The 15,730-nt window shown below is 38.8% G+C and overlaps 1 pseudogene; it reads right to left on the minus strand.

Moving 5' to 3' along the window:
- LOC108409165 (protein mab-21-like 3) overlaps positions 1–15,730 on the minus strand; it is a 156,410-nt pseudogene that overhangs the window by 101,026 nt on the left and 39,654 nt on the right.

A 15,730-nucleotide genomic window follows, 5' to 3' on the forward strand; every position in this document is an offset into this window, starting at 1 on the left:
CGAGCAACTCCTCCAGGAAGTTTGGCTAGAGAAAGAAAAAAAAAAGGACAGCAACAGGTTTTTTCAGAACGACACACAGGTTTGAACACGTTCAAATGCTGAGAGAAAACAGCCAGTGAAGAAGGAAGAGGCAAGTGGAGAACAAAACCATTGAGTAAGGACTTCCCAGCCAGAAAGGTGTGCAAATCCAGGATCCTGGTGAGGAATTAAGTTTGGGGTATCAGAAGCAAAGAAAGGTGGGTGTGAATACAGATAAAAGGGTGGGGATTGGTAGGAATCAGATTTTCTGTGTGACATCTATTTTCTTTATAGAGTAGGAGATACAGCAATGTGCTGAGAGAGATGGAGGGATAAAAGGTAAGGGACTTCAGGTGACGGACTTTGGAAACAGTTTCTCTAATGAACGAGGTGCAGGCTAGGCACACATGTAAAGGCTGCCTGGTAGTGCCAGGGCTCGTCTGTGGGCAGGTCCATGAGGCTGTGGGATACCAGTGAGCTCAGACACTAGAGGATCTCCAGCACCTCTCATCCCCGCAAAGCTAACAGTGGGAGCACTAAGACTGGAGTTTTCTGGGCAAGATACAGACGATAAAAGAGCAAGGGAAGGTTTCAGTGGCAGGCCATGTTTTCCAGCCTGGGTGGGGACTGACAAAGTCACATTGGACAAGTTCAGGGACTAGAAGTCTGATCAGGAATAGCGGGAAAAAGTAACACAAAGGCTAACTGGAAAGGACATTGCCGTCAGGGTGGTTGGGAAATAGTATTCTCAGATACATAGTTACGGTCGGGGACTAAGGCTAACATCCCCCAAATTCTCCAAGTCCACTGATGTGACTCCATAGAACTTGAATGTTAGTTAACATAATGATGAGTGTACATACGTGTTATTTTTCATTTCCCAAGTAAATAAACTAATGGAAGATTTCTAATACTGACACCTTCAAATAATTTTTAACTGATAAAAGCTTGAAATAGAGAAAGCATGCGCATGTGTGTGTATGCCCTTAACACACGATGAGGGGCCTATTGGTATAGGTTCTTCATGATGAATCTCTTCTACAAATTAAGCCCTCATTTGATGGTGGAATTTTCTTACTGGGTAGGACAAGTTCACACACTCCTTAGAAGATATCTATAATCTCTTACTCATTATAATCTTTATTATCTGTTTTTATTTCTGAAGGTGACTGAATAAGGGAGTACTTTTTGGACCTATAGCCACATATTCTGATTTGATTTTCTTCATCCATCACTTCTGCTGCAATTTAGACTCAGGGTCTTCGAATTGGAAGAGACTTTGGAAGTCATCTTGCCTGGTGTACCTTTACAGAAAGCCAGAGTGACAAGGTGGTTGTCCTAATGTCACAGCAGTTGTTACCAGGACGACTAGACCTAACACCCAAGTTCTCTAGCTCTTTCTGTCCCACTGTCCCACATCCCCAAGTAGAAGCTCCAGAAGTAATACATGCCATTACCCTCTTTCTGAACCTAACCATGCCCTCCATTTGGAGACAAGGATCACTAAATAGCAAGTGCAAAGTCTCCATTTATCTGGGCATCACTGACTGTCCCAGCATCCCACAGGCACACAAGAGCAACACAGCAGGGGCCTGACAGTGATGCAGGGCTTAGCCAGGGCTATGACGGGAGAGCCCTGCCCTGGACAGGCCTGACCTCCAGTGCCTGAGCTGCTCAGTGGAGTGGGAGCATCCTTCCCGTTAGGTGGTGGGCACTCCCATCCTCCGAGTCTCTGGCTGCACTCCTGCAGTGCGTTCTTATGCAGGACCCAGTCCTGTTCAGCAGCTGTAGAAGGGGCTTGTGCTGGGCATTTCCCAGGCTGGGTCCCCCATAACTCCTGTCATTTCCATGGTATAAATCACAAACTAGGCTTTTTTCCTCTGCTTGTCCTGACCACAGCCTACTGAGGTCTGAGCAAGAAGATTCCAGTTCAGGGTGTGGAAAAGCAGGGAATGGGCCCGAGGCAGCTTTGCAGGGAGTGATCTTGGAGAAGGAAGAAGGCTCTCCCACAGGTAGACACCTGCTGCCAGTCGAACCCCAGAACCTCTTTATTGACTCTCAAACTTCAGGAAGAAAGCAAGAAGCCATTAGCAGCCTTAAAGCAGCCTTATCACAAAATGTATTTCATAGCAAAGCTTGGGAAAAAATTGAAGGGGGAAACATGACAATTAAGCAGATGGAATCAAAGCAGGTTCAATTCAAACTTGATCTCAGAGGCCTGTTTAGGTTTCTAACAGTTAAGTTTAGGTAACTAACACCCTCTGTTGATTAGTCCCATGAATAAAGGTGTGTTTTGCTTCTTAAAAGACTGCGTTTATGGATGTGACAGAGCAGAAGTGGAGATTAACGGGGTTGAGATACTCAGGCACATGATGCTAGATGTTGCTGGGCCATCTAACCCAACCCTGCTATGAACTGACCTTGGGAAAGATGGGCCACATTTGTTAGCATTCAGATTCAGTTACTCTAACTAACACAGAGTTTATGCAAACAGTCATCAGAGGCACCCTTTAAGGGCACCATCCATTTTGGGGGGGCCTCCCTCTGTGCAGGACATGCCTACATGCCCACATGCACATACCCACCCCCATTCCTGGCTACTTCCCTCCTCCCCAGCTGCAGTTCCAGGCCCACTGTTTTCCCACACATCATTTGCTACTATTAATAGCTCAAGTTGGTGAACAATTACTGTTTCAAATATAAATTATTGAGAAGTTAAGGTTATTCCCTATAATAACATCATTCTGATAACGTTTTCATAAGAGATGGGTAGAGGGGTGGTGCTAAATAGTGTACCAGGAAGGTCACACAGGCCTGGTCATACTTGTGAGCATGAGGTCTGTGCAAATGTCATCCATAACAAAAACTACCAGGGAGAAAAGGCTCAGCACTTCCTTCCACACGATAGGAAGTCAGACTTTTAATTTGGGAATTGTTTTAAATCTAACAATCAGTTTAAAAATAAAATAACGACAGATACCATCTCTAGCTTCAAGAGATGCTAGAAAGCCCTTCCATCCTTTAAAGGGATGAAACCTTAAATTAAGTGATGCATAAGGATAAGACAGTAGGCTTGTTACCACCACATCCACATCTTTGCAGGCTAATTCTTCCACGAAGCACAGGATCTTTGCAGCTCCCATCTGTAGCAGAAGCAGAAGCACCAGCAGCCCCGTGGAGCCAAAACTGGTGTGTCCCTCCTGTATGCAGGATGCTTGGTAAGGATTAGCTCTTCTGAGCCTCATGATAATCCCTTAAGGTACATGCTATGATTATCCCCATTTTACAGATGAAGACACTGCAGTTCAGAAAGCGTAAATAATTTGCCCAGGGTCCCAGAGTCAATTAAGTCACACAGCAGGGATCCACAGCCAGACAGCACCATGCTGAAGCCCATGTCCATAAACACTGCTCTGCTCTGTCTTCCCAAGGACAAGGAGACCAGAAATGAAAGCCAGGCCAACTTCTTGAATGGGGTTCTGTTAGCCTGGAAGGACCCTCCTGTGCTCTTCCACTTACTAGAATCCTACACATGCTCTAAGGCTTTGTCTCCACTCCTCTGTTTGTGACTCACTTGTCTTGTCAGAGCTAACGCTCCTCTGTCCTCCTCCAGCACCTTTACTGTACACCTCTACTGTAGCCCTCATGGTTGCCATGTGTTATATTAAACTTTTGCCTGTCTGCACAAGGAACTTCCTCCTTTTACCTCTGGAGTCATGCACAAATCTGCAGGTAGGGCAGAGCCATCCTGAAAGATACCTGAAAGACAGAAGTGCACTCTCACTTAGCACCCTACATCCCAGCCCCATGTTTTGGGCACAGTGTTTTGCACAAAGCAGGTGCTTGGTGCGTGTTTATAGAGACACAGAGGGGTTAGGGGAGGATATGGCTTTCAGGTAAAACAGAGCAGACTGAAACCTCAGCACCTTCATTGTCTAGCTGTGTGACAAGTTATTTACTCCATATGAGCCTCTGTATTTACTTACATCTGTGAGAATGGAGGTAATATGCGGTGTCAGATGACTGTTGATAAACTTGAATGAGATCTTGTACGGCCTCAAGCTGCCAGCACCTTTTATACTATTCTTGCATTATTTTCAATGAACCCTGAAGCTAAACCCTGAATGCCCATTTATAGCTCCCAAAAGGAGCTGCATAATGGGAAATCACTTTGTTTGCTCTAATTTTAACTACCTAATGTAGCTGTATAAAATATAATTACATATAATACTATTATATAAAAATGAGTATGTGTAATTAATATAAAATGATTATAAATTATATTTATATATAATATAAATTTATATATAAAGTATAAGTGTATATATATAAAGTATAAAATTATAATATATAATAAAAATATAAAGTACAAAATATATACAAAGTATAAAATTATATATATAAAGTATATAAATTTATATAAAGTATAAAATTATAATCCATACATGTATAATTTTGCTATATAAAAACGTGTTTTCTCTGTTTATCACTCGTAATGGTTTTGCCTGAGAAATTAACTTTCCTTATGACAGCAATCATGAGCTCTGCTTTATTTACTTGTTAAGGCATGAAAACCCTGCACAAGTCCCTGACTCTTGGTTGAAATGTTTTAGTTCTAAGGGTGGCTCTGTGCCTTAGTAGCTTCTTATGTAAATGGAAAGCCTTAAATTAGATAATATTTAAGGTCTCTTCAAGTTCTAACATTCTAAGAGTCTAAGATTCTATAAAGTGAAATTAAATTAATTCTTAATTGACATGGACTAAAAATATAATGATACCTATTTTTAATCTAGTGGTTTTATAGTTTTCAAAAAACTTTACTAATTTCATTTACTCTCTTTCAATGACGCTGATGAGGCCCTATTATCACTCCCATTTTACAGAGAAGAAACTTGAGGCTCAGACAGTAAAGTGTCTGGCTTGTGATCACAAAAGTATTAGTGGCAGAGCTGGAGTTCCAAGTTCTAACTAACCCTCTGTTCCACATTTTATACCCAAAGTGCCTCTGGTACTAGACCCTCAAACTGAGGACTGAAATATGGTAGGTCTTGAAACACTCTTAAGAGAAAAAGTCTTGGGCCCTGAGGAGCATTTTCTCCATCTGTGGAAACAGTCTGAAATCCCTTCCGAATCAGGTTGGTGGGGTGGGAGGGCTGGGAGGAGTCGGTGATGACACCAGCAGCAGTCCTTACCTGATTCAGAAGGCAGTCTCCTATGCTTACTGCAGGCAGCAGTTTCATGGCTTCCCGGTCAGTCCTGAGTGGCACAGCAACGATTTGGTTGTGGCTCAGGGGAGGGCAAAACCCGTGGGCTGCTTTCCTAGTAACACTAGTCTCTGGGGGCCAAATTTCTCTGGGAATGTGTACAGACATGCCTTCTCAATTCTTCAGTTCTCATTTCCAAATTGGTGGGCTTCCATGAGTCATCCTTTGGGGAATTGCAAAAACAAGAATTTAAAAAGGTTGTCAGTGAAATTGAATTTGAGTCCAATCTGATTTCACTGTATTAGCTCTGTTGACTGGTGCTTTGACCAAAGGGCAATTTTCCAAGTTGTATCTCACACTCAAGTACTTAAACATTCTATTCAGTGCAGAAATAGCCCGTAGTTGGCTTCTTCCCACCTTTTCATGCTCTCGTCCTGACACTAGATGCACCCTTTAAGCTCAGTATCTTATATCTCCTTGTTCTTAAATTGTTGACAGTAAGTATCCCTTGCCCTCCAATCCAGAAAATCCCGAAGATTGATTTACGTTCTTTACAATAAACAAATAGGGAACTGCCAAACAACCAACCTGGCACCCATGATTATGCCTACAAACAAGTGAGCAGGTCTTGTCAACCAGATCAGGGGTACAGCAATTTGCATGTAGGAAAGCGCACACACACAGAGCACAGAGGCATGGAATGAGCAGTTACAGATACAGGCACACCCAGGAAGAGCACAACAGGGACCCTTCGGCTCACCTGCTGACCTTTAAATATAATCTCCCTCTTCCCACTCGAAAGCTGGCAATAAAAATAGTCAGTGTAAACAGGCCCCTTAGGAGTCAAGGAAACATTCAGGTCTGGTTTTGCCAGCAAAACCATGTTGGAATACAGCTCAGGCAGTAAATTCCCAGTCTGGCTGGCTGGGGCTAGTTTTATTTATGATTAAAAAAAAAAATTCACAATGGCCCTATCTCCCTGAAGTTGGTAAACATCAGAGTCTGCTATCAGATGATCTGAAGAAATTATAGTGCTTCTGGGAGCCCAGCTCACTTCTGGGCAGTGTTCCAAAGCACGGGTTTTTCCAAACCCACCTCTGAGGGCTACCTCTGATTTCCCAGCAATGGTGCTGGCTTCCTGGGATACTCGGCTCTCTGCGGCCACGGCCCCTGCATGTCTTCCGTTCTCCGCCAGGCCTGAAAGAGATCCTCGCAGCTTCATGCCCCACCCGCCTCATTAGTCTCGTCTTCATCCAACTTCCACAGGTTCCTTCTGTGAATCTGCAGTCTGCTAGAAATAGTGTAAAGCTACTCCTCCTCATTACTATCTTGATTTTCCATTTTCTTTTATTTATAATTCTAAATCTCTTTCTTTTGATATCAAATGCTCCTGAATATTTCAAAATCTCTTTCCCTGGGCTTCTCTTACAGCTGGTCAATAGTTCCAAACTACTGGTTTTTCATAAACAGAACAGAGTCTCTCTCTCTCTGAACTTCTAGTAATTCAGAGCTCTCTCTCCACCTCATTTTCAACTTCATCAAAGCCCTCCTGTTTCTCCTAGGTGCTTGTTTTGTCCTTACTTCTGCCTTATTATAATCATTAACCTGAGAGTCCCTTTCCTCCGGGGTGGGGGAGGGGGCTTTCCTGCTGTTCCAAGGTTACCCCAGACATCTGTCATCAGATACACAAAATTTCATCATTTTGCACCTGTGGCTGCCCAACATCAACTGCTCCACGACTACAGGGAATCAAAATGTTGAAACTGGAATTCTCTCTCACTAGGGCCCAGTGGCATTTGCCAGATGTGAACAGGGAAAACAACAAACAGTGCCAATCAAGGAGCCTGGGAGGTAAAGAAGGAAGAGGCATGTGCTCAGCATGGCCTGCTACAGTCTGATTTGACCTAGATGCCATACCGTAACATCCAGAGCCTTAATTTATTTCTAGAATTTTTCATAGGCCACGAATGGCATTTGAGCACCTGTCATGATGAATATAATGGATGTGAACCTATAAGATTTTAAGGTTCTATATAGCAAGTGGCATAGCTATATGGAAATAGCGGTGTTACTGAAATAACCAGTTCCTTACTCCATAATACAGTTCCTTCTGGGCAACGGTTCCAAACTACAGGCCAGTCCCACAAATGCAGGACCTCTGACAGATTGGCGAAGACAACATTTCTGTGCAGCTACAGGTCTCTGGTCAGCTGGATATTGGATTAGCAAATATGTATATATTTAGCAATGGTTTGCCTGTAGCACTACACTATGCCACTGACAGGGATTCAAACTTAAGTCCAATTCTCCTTCCTCAGCAGATAAGCATCCTCATTTCTCATGACTCACCCTAAATACCAGTATGAACAAGTAAACCCGCTTCGGCACAATTTCTGTTGTGAGGATCAAGAAGTTATTTTTTAAAGTCAGTTTAACAAGGTATTCAACATCCTAAACCATCAATAGGAGACGTCCGAGGAAGATAATGTCACCTGGTTCACCAAGTTTGCTACTGATAGACCAGCAGCTGAGATTTTCATCCCAGGAAGGATAAAGTTTGTCTTGATCCAGATCAACCCGAAATATACAAATTTGTTAAAGTTCTCCAAGGTTACAAACTCTGACATGACTCAAATATGACAGCTCCAAGGACCAGGGGTAATTATCCTGGTTGTGAAGAAGGCTCTAAGAGTCAACAGGGCTAAGGTTCTGTTCTGTGCCCCAGGGTGACCCAGCACCTAACACATAACTGACCCTCAACAAATAACGGTGGGCATTTATTATAAACATTATAAAGTTACTTTCTAATAAAATATTCTGAGATATGTAAAATCACTTTGTAAATAACAAGTTTAATATCATACATGCACCTGTGACCTCTTAAGCTACTATCACCTTTCATAGAAAGACCTTATATAAAAGAACTTAGCAGAGTACCTGGCACATGATAAGACCTCAATAAATATTTGTCTTCATACTCTATTTTTTTCCCTGAGGAAAATGATCCTTTTAATGTATGTAAGAAATTCTCCTGGTCTAATCTCCTGTGTAAGATCTTTCATAAGGTTGGTCTTCATATCTCTTCAGAAAGCTATCTCCTTTCCTCTCATACCAGAGACGACAATTGAGATAGTTTGAACTTGATCTTTGTTTAAGTTCAGAGGTAGAAGACACCCAACTCAAATGCTTCCGTGGGCCAGGCAGGTGATAAAATGAATCAGGATAGAAAAGAACAGTGGAAAGGAGGGGGAGTCTGTGGTGGATTCAAGAATATATTCTTGATCTAGGATATTCTTGTGTGTGTGTGTGTGTGTTTGAGAATACTGTACTATCAAATACATCATAATACGAAGCCTAGTCCTCTACTCCAAGCTCCTGTAATACTAAAATTGTTGCAGTTCCCTGAAAAAGCCTTGATGGCTTCTGTGGGCTCTTACACCAGCAATGCTCTCTGCTTGGACATTCTGTCATTCACTGGGCATTCACCAGGCCAACTTGCATTTGTCCTCCAAGATTTGTCTCAGTTGCCACTTGCTTTAATTCTCAAGGCTGAGTAGAAGCCTCTGTGAGGTGCTCCTAGACCACTTGCTGGTTTGCTTGTACTATCTGTCACCTATCATACCATATGCTCCTTGAAGGCAAAGGTTTACCTTTTTGATCACAGTACTTGACACAGAGTAAATGTTGAATAAATACCGGTGGAATGTATGCATTCATGCAACAACAAATGAATAAATGAGGGTGGCCCCTATTCTCATTATACAGAATTGCATTGTTACGGTAAATTCCAAAGCCCATTTTTTGCCTACAGCCCTGTGTAACCTGATTCCTGCCTACTTTTCAACTCTCAGCTTTTACTACTCTTCTTCCCACAATCCCATAGTTCTAGCCCCAGTAACTTTTTTTTTTTATTTCTCTAAAAGCATCAAGCTAGAAAGGGTGGCTTAATAAATGGTGCTATAAATACTGGCTCCTCATCTGAAGACAATTAAGTTTTCTTCACCTCACACCATATTTTTAATGTAAAATAAATTCATATTTAAAAAACCATTTTAAGAGAATATATGTATAATGTAAGAATTGGGTCAAGAAACCCAGAAGATATAGAAGAAAAGCTGGGTATATTTGATAACACAAACATTACAACTGATTATGTCAATAAAAGGTACCATAAAAAACTAAAAAGTTAAATAATAGCTTGGGATAAAATATTTATGAGACAAATGAAGAAATAAGGTCACTATATGTGTCAACAAAGAGCTTACAAATAATAAGTGAAAGACAAATATCCAAATAGAAAATACAGGCAAAGGACAGTAGGAGAATCTTTTCCTCCCTCCCCTCTTTTTTCTCTTTCTCATTCACAAATCACCACCAACATTCAATCCTGTGTGCCCCTAAAAGAGCCCTTAGGCCCATCCATCCATCCTCTTGACTGTCATTACCACTGCTACTCTACACTGTCATCGTATCTTTCCTGGACTATTGCAATTCCTTCTAAATTATCCCTCTACTTCCTCACTTGCTCCTCTCTGCACCATTTCCACACTGGAGTGAGAACTCTTTTTTTCTAAAAGAAGAGAAAAAAAAATTCTATTACATATAGACATATGGGAGCCCCACAAATATATGAGACTCCTGGGGTTTAAAATTCCACTGGATCATATCACTCTCTCACTCTTTCTTCAAATCCTTACCAGCAACAGGATTTCCTACTCTTTTTAACACTTGCCAGTCACAGATAGGTAAAAAGTGATATTACTTCTTCAGTTCATTACTTTATTTTGCATTTCTCACACTGCAAGGTGAGCTGAACATCTTTCCCATTTTATAGTACTTCTGAAGCATTGCTGGTATAACTGAATAATTATTCCTTTTGGAAAGTAATCTGGCTATCTACCCAAATTTAAAAAATATATTCTAGAAATCTCACCCTTGGGGATCCAAAGAAATAATCATATATAAGACTATCAGATACTAGTAATAATGATGCTGTCTTTAATAATAATAATAGCTAATAATGCATGCAAGAGAGATAAATATTGATCATCAAAAAAATTGCTAATATATTAAGTACACTTTATATGCCAGGTACTATTTAAAATATTTTATAAATATTAAGCTGCTTTATCTACAAGACAGCCCAATGAGATGAATACTATTATTTTCATTTTACAAATAAGCTGGAAAATGTAAGTACAAGGATGTTAATTACAACATTATTTATAATGCAGAAAAAGGGATTGGCAGTGGTGGAATAACTGAATAAAATGGGACCATCTATATTACACAACAGTGTGCAACTATTTAAAAGAATGATTAGGATTAGTGGTTCTCAGCCCTGCCTATACATAGGATCATCTGGGGAACTTTTGAAAAACACAGATGCTTGGGCCCCACCCCAAACCAATTAAATCACTGTCTGGGGGCCAATTACGGTACAAGTCATTGAGTTAGATATTTGGCAGTTAACATGGAGGGCTGTCCATAACAAATTGCTAAGCATGCCTAGAAGGATATATACTATAATTCCAGTTTTGAAAACAGTGACATACAAAACACCCACTTGTGTGTTTTGTGTGTGTGTATGTGTATGTGTGTCTCTATATCTGTGTACTACAAATATAGTCTGAAGATATAGGTACATACAATATAGATGTAGACATAGTATACAAATTATATACTGTTATTATAACTATTCCATATTATTATAATATACATAGATAATATACATATTAATATATTATTACATACATCTGATATATGATTATTTCTTTGGTATATTTATATAAATAATATAATTTGTAATAATGTGGGAAAGATATAATAATATGTAGTATATATTTATATTTCCATATAGTAACATGGAAAAAGTATTACATGTAAAACACAAAAAAGTATGGAAATAAACATATGGTTTTTATTAGTTAATAAATGGGGTACAAATGACTCAGATTGGATGTGGGAGGTGAAGGCTAAGATTGAATCAAAGATGACTTTGATTTGGGGATGATGGTGGTTCCTTTTTCTGATCCCCTTAAAACTGGATAAAGAGCAGATTTTAGAGAAATATTAAGAGTTTAATATGAAAGAGATGAAAATAATCATAAACATTAATAAGTAAATCTATGGCATAAGGTTTGGAGAAAAGACCTTTCTTATATTATTTAAGCCATTCTAGATCATCAAAAAATATAGATGACTTGCAGCATTGTTTGTTTCAAAAGCAAAAACTTTGAAACAAAGGGAATGCCCATCAGAAATGGAGTAAATTGTGGCACATTTATACCATGGACTATTATATAGCCAAAGAATGAATTCTGTCTATAACAGTAAATATGGTGGGGTGGGGTAGGAATTTCTACACTATATTGTTAGGGAGTGAGATGCAGAGAAAGTTTATATATTATCCAATTTTTATAAAAAGAAACAACAAAAACAAAACCTAAATGGTATGTGTATGCAAATGCAGTGATACAGAGATTTATTTTTCTTTTCATATTTCTAATGTTTCCACTAGTAGTAAGAATATATTAATTTTATGATAGAAAACATAAACTAATCAATTAGGTTTGTTGATTTTGAGAAATCTTTAAGATATCTAAAGGAGATCCCCAGTTGTCAAGATGCTATAAGGCCTGCTGTTTGGAAGAGAGGTATGGGCTGGAGGTCATCGGGAAGAGTCATGGCAGCCAAGGCGCTTGAAGCCATAGGCAGAGAGAAAACTACTAAATGGTGTGTGTAAAGTGAGTGGAAGATAAAATCCAAGACCAAGCCAGAAGGAACTCTAGCAAAGAGATGTTCAGTGGAAGAGGAAAGTGCTAATGAAAGAGACAGACATGGAGCTGAATCTTGTTGCTAAGACGAGAGAGTTTTGTGATACTTTAACTTTTCCTATATTTCACTCTCCCACTCTACAGTATCCTTTAAAATTAAACAGCCCATACTCACTGTTAAATCCAACAGCTTGGCAGCCACCAGAGGAAGCAGAACAGGGGTGGATCCTCCAAAGCCTCATTCACAAAGAACTTCATCATTCAGTCCAGCTAGTGGCTCCCTCGGAGGCCTCACTGACCCAGGGTTCTCCAGTACACAGATTCATCCCTAAGTACCATTTGTCACAAAAAATTACAGTCAATTGTTTAACTTGATGGCTGTTTAACTTCACCTGAGGAGGTGAGTAACAGTTGGGGCAAACAACAGACTAACTAAGAGCTTAAAAGGAAGATATGGAGAATGAGATGTTCTTAGGGGTTTTGGAGAACAAGAGTATATTTCTCAAAATCTAGCAGGCTATGTCTATACATAGGGTTGTGCATAGTTCCAGGGCTATAAACATGTTCGGGAAAGATCTGGAAAGAGCCTAAGCTCTCACCTCTGGCTGTCTGGAGGCTTTGCACAAGCAGAAGTAAAGACTGATGCAGAATTTTGAACTGCCTGGCTGTTTGTTGAAGGCAAAACCCCACACACAACACAGTCGCTTGGCAAAGGCTGGGAGACATTGTTTCCAGGTAGTTAAGAAAATCCATGTCCCATCATTAGCTGACCACTAACTTAAATAAGCAAAGACTTCCATGGCCACATACAACAGAGAACCAAGACTAGAAATTTGGTTCAGAAAAATCACTAAACAAATAAAAATAATTACAATAGATAAACAACAGACTCTGGGGAGAGAAGGAATCTGATCAGAGTTGTAATGCTGTGTATTTAAGATGTCTAGTTTCCAACAAAAAACAATGAAGACATGATGGCACATGCACAAGGAAAAAAACAATCAGTAGAAGCTGTCCCTGAGGACACAGACACATTGATGTATTAGACAAAGACTATGTCAGCTATTCCTAAATAGGTTCAACACTAAAGGAAACCACATCTAAGATCTAAAAGAAAGAGTGAGAATGTTTCATCAAGGAGCAAGTGTCAGCAAGAGACAGAATTTATGAAAAGGAACCAAACAGAAATTCTTGAGTTGAAATGTACAATAACTAAAATTAAAAATTCACTGAAGGGGATCAATATCAGATATGAGCAGAAAGTAGAAAGAATCAGCAAACTTAAAAAGATAGGCCAATTGCAGTTATAATGTCTGATGAGAGAAAATAATTCAAAAAATAAATAAAAATTAACAGAGCCTCAGATACCTGTGGGACACAATCAAATTTGCAATACATGCATTATAGAAATCCCAGAAGAGCAGAGAGATGAGGGAAGACAGTATATTTGAAGAGTTCCTAAATTTGATGAAAAACACTATTCTGCATGTACAAGAAGACCAATAAACTGCAAGAAGGAAAACTGAGACATTAACACCTAGACACATCATAATCAAACTGTTGAAAGGCAAGTACAGAATCTTGAAAGCCTCAAGAAACAAGTAACTCTTCATATAAAAGGGGTTCTTCATAAAGTTAACTGCTGATTTCTCATCAGGAGCCATGGAGCCCAGGGAGCAGTGGGATGAGAGATACAAGGTGCTAAAAGAAACCCTGCCAACCAAGAATTCTAGCAATTCTATCTTTCAAAGGTGAGGAAATTAAGATAGTCACAGATAATACAGAACTGAGAGAATTTATCACTAGCAAACTGGCTCTACAAGAAACACTAAAAGGATTCCTTCAAGCCAAAATGAAAAGACATTAGACAGTAGCATGAGTCCATATAAAAGATAAGCAACATCAGCAAATGTAACCATACAGGTAAATATAGAATATGAATGTATATTTTTGTATCTCTTTTTTCTCCTAATTTAGGAGACAATTCCATAAAAAAATAATTGGGAATCTGTGTTGAGAGGCACATGAAGCATAAAGATGTTATTTGTATGTTAAACAGCATAAAAGAGGGAGGTAAGGAATAGACTATACAGGAGCAATGTTTTTATATACTATTCAAGTTAGGCTGGCATCAATCTGAATTAGATTGTATGAGTTAAGATGTTAATTGTAATCAGTACAACCACAAAGAAAATAAGTGTAAGTGAAATGACAATGAAATTAAAATGAAAATTTCTAACACAAAAGATGGTATAATGGAGGAACAGAAGAACAAAAAGGACATAAGATATATAGAAAACAAATAGCAAAATGGCAAACATAAACCCTAACTTATCAACAATTACATTAAACATAAGTGGATTGAGCATTCTAATAGGCAGAGAACAACAGAATTTTTTAAAAGCAATGATCCAACTCTATGCTGTTTATAAGAGACATACTTTAGATTCAAAGGTATAAATAAGTTGAAAGTAAAAGGATGGAAAAGACACAATGACCAAAAGAGAGCTGGAGTGCCCTTATATTTATTGCCACATTATTTACAATAGCCAAGATATGGAAGCAACTGGTGTCCATCACTAGATGAATGGATAAAGTAGATGTGGTACTTATATACAATAGGATAGTATTCAGCCACAAAAAGAAAGAAATCTTGCCATACCTGACAATATGATGGACACCAAAGGTATTATGCTAAGTGAAATAAGCCAGGCAGAGAAAGACAAATACCATATGATTTCACTTACATGTGGACTCTAAACAAAAACCAAATGAAAAAAATTGTCTCACAAACTGATGGGCAGGTATTGGGGTATGTGTGAGAAATAAGTGAAGGAGCTAAAGAGGCACAAAATTTCAGTTAAAAAATAAATTAGTCATAGGGATGAAAGTATAGCATAGTAAAAATAGTTGATAATACTGTAATATCTTTCTATGTTGTCAGAGAGTAACTAGCTTAGTTGGAACATTGTATATCAGCTATACATACTCCAATAAAAAATAAAGAAAGAGACATCCAGCACTGGCTTCTCTCAGTGAGAGGAAGTGAATACCAAATTCTCATGCTTCCACTGATGTGTTTTAAGGAGACTTGATATAAAACAAAACAAGACAAAGAGAGCTAGAGATGATATACCAATATTAGTCAAAATATACTTCAAAATAAAACTGTTACTAGAGACAAAAAGGATATTTTTAAATGATGAAGGGGGTCGATTCAAGAAGATATAACAAGTATAAACATATACACACAGCTAAAAAACCTAAAATAAATGAAGTAATAAGTTACAGAATTAAAGGGTAAAAAAGACAACTCAACAATAATAGTTGGAAACTCTAGAACCCCACTTTCAATAATGGATAGAAGAACTAGACAGAAGATCAACAAGGAGCTAGAAGACTTGAAAAACACTGTAAACCACTAGACCTAACAAACACCTATAGTACACACACCTAACTATTGCAGAATATACTTTCTTATCAAGTGCACATTATTTCCAGGGAAAATAATACACATGGACAAACAAAAACAAACCTCAATAAATTTAAAAGCACACTAATTATACAAAGTATGTTCTCCAATCACAAAAGAATTAAATAAGAAACCTTTAACAGTAGGAAATTCAGGAAATTCAAATATGTAAAAATTAAGCAGCACATATCTATGTAAAAAATGGGCCACAATGAAATCACAAGGGAAATTAGGAAATACTTTGAAATGAAGTCACAACA

Source organism: Manis javanica, chromosome 4, assembly GCF_040802235.1.
Source record: "Manis javanica isolate MJ-LG chromosome 4, MJ_LKY, whole genome shotgun sequence".
Classification (NCBI taxonomy): Eukaryota; Metazoa; Chordata; class Mammalia; order Pholidota; family Manidae; genus Manis; species Manis javanica.